Source organism: Oryx dammah, unplaced genomic scaffold (assembly GCF_014754425.2).
Source record: "Oryx dammah isolate SB20612 unplaced genomic scaffold, SCBI_Odam_1.1 HiC_scaffold_27, whole genome shotgun sequence".
In the NCBI taxonomy this organism is placed as follows: Eukaryota; Metazoa; Chordata; class Mammalia; order Artiodactyla; family Bovidae; genus Oryx; species Oryx dammah.
The window spans coordinates 54,271,983-54,277,901 of NW_024070211.1; positions in this window are offsets into that span (position 1 = coordinate 54,271,983).

Sequence of the window (5,919 nt, forward strand, 5' to 3'; positions counted from 1 at the left end):
ATAACAGGAGTCTATGGTGATCACGTGCTGTCTACGTGCACAGAAGTCAAGAGAGCCAATCAAAAGTTTTGACAAACAACTTAGGCCGTGCCCTCATCTCTTCCGCCAGGTGCCATCTTAGCTCTAAACTGCAAAGCTAGCCCTTCTTTTTAAGGTTTTTCATTTAGGGCCCCACAATCACACCATCATGATTATCCCGGTCGTGAAGATCTTTTTTGTTCAGTTCTTCTGTGTATTCTTGCCACCTCTTCTTAATATATCTGCTTCTGTTAGGTCCATACCATTTCCATCCTTTATCGAGACCATCTTTGCATGAAATGTTCCCTTGGTGTGTCTAATTTTCTTGAAGAAATCTCTAGTCTTTCCCATTCTGTTGTTTTCCTCTATTTCTTTGCATTGATAGCTGAGGAAGGCTTTCTTATCTCTCCTTGCTATTCTTTGGAACTCTGCATTCAGATGCTTATATCTTTCCTTTTCTCCTTTGCTTTTTGCTTCTCTTTTCACAGCTATTTGTAAGGCCTCCTCAGACAGCCATTTTGCTTTTTTGCATTTCTTTTCCATGGGGATGGTCTTGATCCCTGTCTCCTGTACAATGTCATGAACCTCCATCCATAGTTCATCAGGCCCTCTATATATCAGATCTAGGCCCTTAAATGTATTTCTCACTTCCATTCTATAATCATAAGGGATTTGGTTTAGGTCATACCTGAATGGTCTAGTGGTTTTCCCCACTTTATTCAATTTAAGTCTGAATTTGGCAATAAGGAGTTCATGATCTGAGCCACAGTCAGCTCCTGGTCTTGTTTTTATTGACTGTATAGAGCTTCTCCATCTTTGGCTGCAAAGAATATAATCAATCTGATTTCAGTGTTGACCATCTGGTGATGTCCACGTATAGAGTCTTCTCTTGTGTTGTTGGAAGAGAGTGTTTGCCCAGTGCATTTTATTGGCAAAACTCTATTAGTGTTTGCCCTGCTTCATTCTGTATTCTAAGGCCAAATTTGCCTGTTACTCCAGGTGTTTCTTGACTTCCTACATTTGCATTCCAGTCCCCTATAATGAAGAGGATATATTTTTGGGGTGTTAATTCTAAAAGGTTTTGTAGGTCTTCATAGAACCGTTCAACTTCAGCTTCTCCAGCATTACTGGTTGGGGCATAGACTTGGATTACTGTGATATTGAATGGTTTGCCTTGGAAACAAACAGAGATCATTCTCTCGTTTTTGAGATTGCATCCAAGTACTGCATTTCGGACTCTTGTGGACCATGATGGCTTCTCCATTTCTTTTAAGGATTCCTGCCCACAGTAGTATATATAATGGTCATCTGAGTTAAATTCACCCATTCCAGTCCATTTTAATTCACTGGTTCCTAGAATGTCGATGTTCACTCTTGCCATCTCCTGTTTGACCACTTCCAATTTGCCTTGATTCATGGACCTGACATTCCAGGTTCCTACGCAATATTGCTCTTTAAATCATCGGACCTTGCTTCTATCAGGAGTCACATCCACAACTGGGTATTGTTTTTACTTTGGCTTCATCCCTTCATTCTTTCTGGAGTTATTTTTCATCTGATCTCCAGTAGCATATTGGGCACCTACTGATCTGGGGAGTTCCTCTTTCAGTATCCTATCATTTTTCCTTTTCATGCTGTTCATGGGGTTCTCAAGGCAAGAATACTGAAGTGGTTTACCATTCCCTTCTCCAGTGGACCACATTCTGTCAGACCTCTCCAACATGACCCACGAATCCTGGTGGCCCCACAGGCATGACTTAGTTTCACTGAGTTAGAAAAGGCCGTGGTCCTAATACCTGTGAAGCTTAAAGTTATTTTGAATATAAGATAACAATTTTTGTTAATTTTTGTAACAATACTGTTAAGGTAGGTTTATTTAATATTGCCTGCAGACCAGTTTGGCCTTTACAACACCAATATATAATATTAATTAAGTTTGTTTCTAGAAAATGTAAGTATCATTAAAATAGCCTTATTATCAAAGTTTAGTAATTCAGGTAAAGTTAACCTTTAGAAAATAAATAAATAAGCAAAACAATTGTTATAAAATCCCTAAACTTAAAGATGGAGAAGGCAATGGCAACCCACTCCAGTACTCTTGCCTAGAAAATCCCATGGACAAAGAAGCCTGGTAGGCTGCAGTCCATGGGGTTGCTAAGAGTCGGGCACGACTGAGCGACTTTACTTTCACTTTTAACTTTCATGCATTGGAGAAAGAAATTGCAACCCACTCTAGTGTTCTTACCTGGAGAATCCCAGAGATGGCAGAGCCTAGTGGTCTGCCATCTATGGGGTCACACAGAGTTGGACATGACTGAAGCGACTTAGCAGCAAACTGAAAGTATGTTAACTATTAGTACTTCAGTAGTACACATCATCATTTGTGTTATGTATAACCAACTGCATCATATAACCAGTTGCTTTTCTCTCTTATTAGATATAACTTTACTGAGATCTTTATTCCTTTCTTATGTGACTGCTTCTGAAAAGACTTTATGTTTACTTAAGCTTGTGAGCCCCCAAAAGTTTAACCTGAAACTATTTCATATCCCAATGTTATTATTTTACCCATTAAAAACATTTTCACTGAGATGCTTATATTTAAATTTATTTATTTCCAATACTATTTTCCTAACTGAAATTCCTGAGCCATCATAATACTGGCTTCCCAGGTGGCTGAGTGCTAAAAAATCTACCTGCTAAGCAGGGGATGTGGGTTCAATCTCTGACGTGAGTCAGGAAGATCCTTTAGAGAAGGAAATTGCAACCCATTCCAGTATTCTTGCCTGTGAAATCCCATGGACAGAGGAGCCTGGCAGGCTGCAGTCCATTGGGTGGCAAAAGACTCAGACATGACTTAGAGACTCAAAACCAAATAAGAAATCTTATGATTTAACATTGACTTGTGTTTCCTACTCATAACTAAGGGTTCAGGCACCAGCCCATGCATAGAACATTTTCAATACCTGACTTCTAAGGTCATCAAAGAAGAGGAGACAATGGAGGAAGCACTCCCACTTTTTAAATTATTTTTATTTCAAAGTGTCATGTCAGCATATTTGTTTCTTATTGCTACTGTATCAAATTACTACAAATCTTTGCCTTAAAACAACACAAATTTATTATCTTACAACACTGTAAGTCAAAAGTCGCCATGACTCAGGTGGGACTGCAACCGTTTTTGGAGACTATAGAATAAAATCACTTTTCAAAAACCCTTTCCTTCTTCTAGAAGGTGTCTGTATGCCTTGTCTCATGCTACAATTGCTCTGTATCCTGTGTGGAAGCCATTACACTGAAACTATAGAAGGAAATATCTGTGGATATTTCTGACAGTATGGTGGCTCAGATTATAAAGAATCAGCCTGCAATGCAGGAAGCCCAGGTTTTATCCCTTGGAGAAGGGAAGAGCAACCCACTCCAGTCTTCTTGCCTGGAGAATTCCATGGACAGAGGAGTCTAGTGGACTACAGTCCATGGGGTCTCAAAGAGTTGGGCACAACTGAGCGACAAACACTCTCAGTCTCTTTCACAAATTTCAAACTCTTTTCTATATTATTTTATTCAGCCTACATATATTCTTTCCTTATCCCCTTATCATTCCAGAGGAACTCCATTTCTTATGCTTGCTTTTGACAAATGCTCATTATTATTTGGAACAAATTCAATATTTTAAAAATGCCCTACAAACATAACATTAGAGTTATTTGCTTTTTCTCTTCTTTATTCTTTCTTTCATAAGATATTAATGCCCATTCTGTTTAAAAGACTGTGCTGAGATCAGTGAATTATTAGCCTTGGGATAGAGTGTTGGGAGGATAATCTCTAAACGGATTAAGCTCTGGTCTTTATTGTGTATCCTGGACCTGTGTCTTGGGATAGATGGCCTTCATAAGTGTTTCTTTCCCTCACCCAAATATAGACTTTTTCCCTTTTTACTATTATCTCCCCCAGCTACAGCAGATACCCTCCAATTTTCCTGCTCTATTTCCAGGAAAAGGGCTAACTAAGGCACTCTTCTTTTCCTTAGTAAGATAAGGGGGTGTGGCTGGGTGGAGTTCCCTTCCCCTACCTGAAATATTTCATCGTTGTCTTTTGATGATGCCCTACCCTAACAAAGTAAGGAATTTTTTAATAAGAGGAGGTGTCTGAGTGGATTTCATGGTGGCTGTTCTTCCACTCCCAGTCAGTACCATAGAAGAACTTTCTCTGTATTCTTTCCATTCTCCTTGTGAGAACCAGTAGGACTCCTGAAGGAAAAGACTACAAAGTATGAGAGCCCCATATACTGTTGTTCCTGTTCAGTTGCTCAGTCATGTCCAACTCTTTGTGACCCCATGGGCTGCAGCATGCCATGGTTCCTTGTCCTTCACCATCCCCCAGCATTTGCTCAAACTCATGTCCAGTGAGTCGCTGATACCACCTAACCATCTCATTTTCTGTTATCCCCTTTTCCTCCTGCCTTCAATCTTTCCCAACATCAGGGTCTTTTCCAATGAGTCGACTCTTTGCATCAGGTGGCCAACATATTGGAGCTTTGGCTTCAGCATCAGTATTTCCAATGAATATTCAGGGTCGATTTCCTTTAGGATTAGCTGGTTTGATCTCCTTGCAGTTCAAGGGACTCTCAAGAGTCCTCTCCAACAGTGCAGTTCAAAGGTATCAGTTCTTCGGTGCTCATCCTTTTCTATTGTCCAGCTCTCACATCCATACATGACTATTGGAAAAACCACAGCTTTGACTATACAGACCTTTGCAGGCAAAGTAATGTCTCTGCTTTTTAATATGCTGTCTAGGTTTGTCATTACTTTTCTTACAAGGAGCAAGCGTCTTTTAATTTAACGGCTGCAGTCACTATATGCAGTGGGTCAATAGTGGACTGCCGTAGGGTCAGGAGCATTGAATAAAACATTCCTGGGAGCCACGATGTGCTGGCATAAGTCCTTTTGAAATGGACACTAGTTCATATTATTCAAGTTACTCTAAATTGAAAACAGAATTGCAGCCCAACTAATAAGTTCACAGTATCTTTGATTTTATTCTCTATTGCTAAGTGTCACTATTAAAATGATAGGAGGTTTTCAGGGTAGAAAAACACTATGTTTATTGCTTTTCCTTATTGTATAACTTATTTTATGGTGCCAGTTCCCTCTTTTCCATTACCATAAAGCACATACTGTTAGCATCTGACTAAATTTAGCAATAAAGTAACTATTGCACATGGTTTCATACTTTGGGGCCATTTAGCTAAAATAAATGTAATGACATGTTATTAGCTATTGAGTTCTAGATGCAATTTTTCTACTTTAATCTCAGTTTGGATGATTACATAATATATTGCCCAAAGACCTGTCAGGAATTGAAAGAGTCTGTTACTTATTTGTTCTAGATGCTATGACAACAGGGTATAAACCAGGACTCTCCTTGGAAAACTGTAGTGAAAAGTGATACAACTTTTAGTCACTACTAACTACTTTCCTGTATACCAGGGACAAGTTAACTTCTTCTGTAAAGGGCCAGGGAGTAAATAGCTTATGTGTGACAGGTAATGTTTGTTGCAACTATTCCACTCAGTAATTGTAGTGCAAAATCATTTATCAACAATATGGAAACAAATTGGCATGTATGTATTCCAATAAAACTATCTATAAAAATAAATGGTGGATTTTGCCAATGGCCTGTCACTTGCCAGTTCCTCCCCTCAACCCCCTACATTTCTGTCTACTCTGTTTATAAACTATTTCTTTTAATTTCTCATGGCTTTTTAAATTTAACTATATATTTAAATCTCTCAAAGTCATCCCTTTCAACCAGGTGAATCTCCTGTATTTTTAACTGTATTCTCAGTATCCTTACTTTGGTCTCTGATAGACATTCTCAAACTAAATATGTCCAAAATTA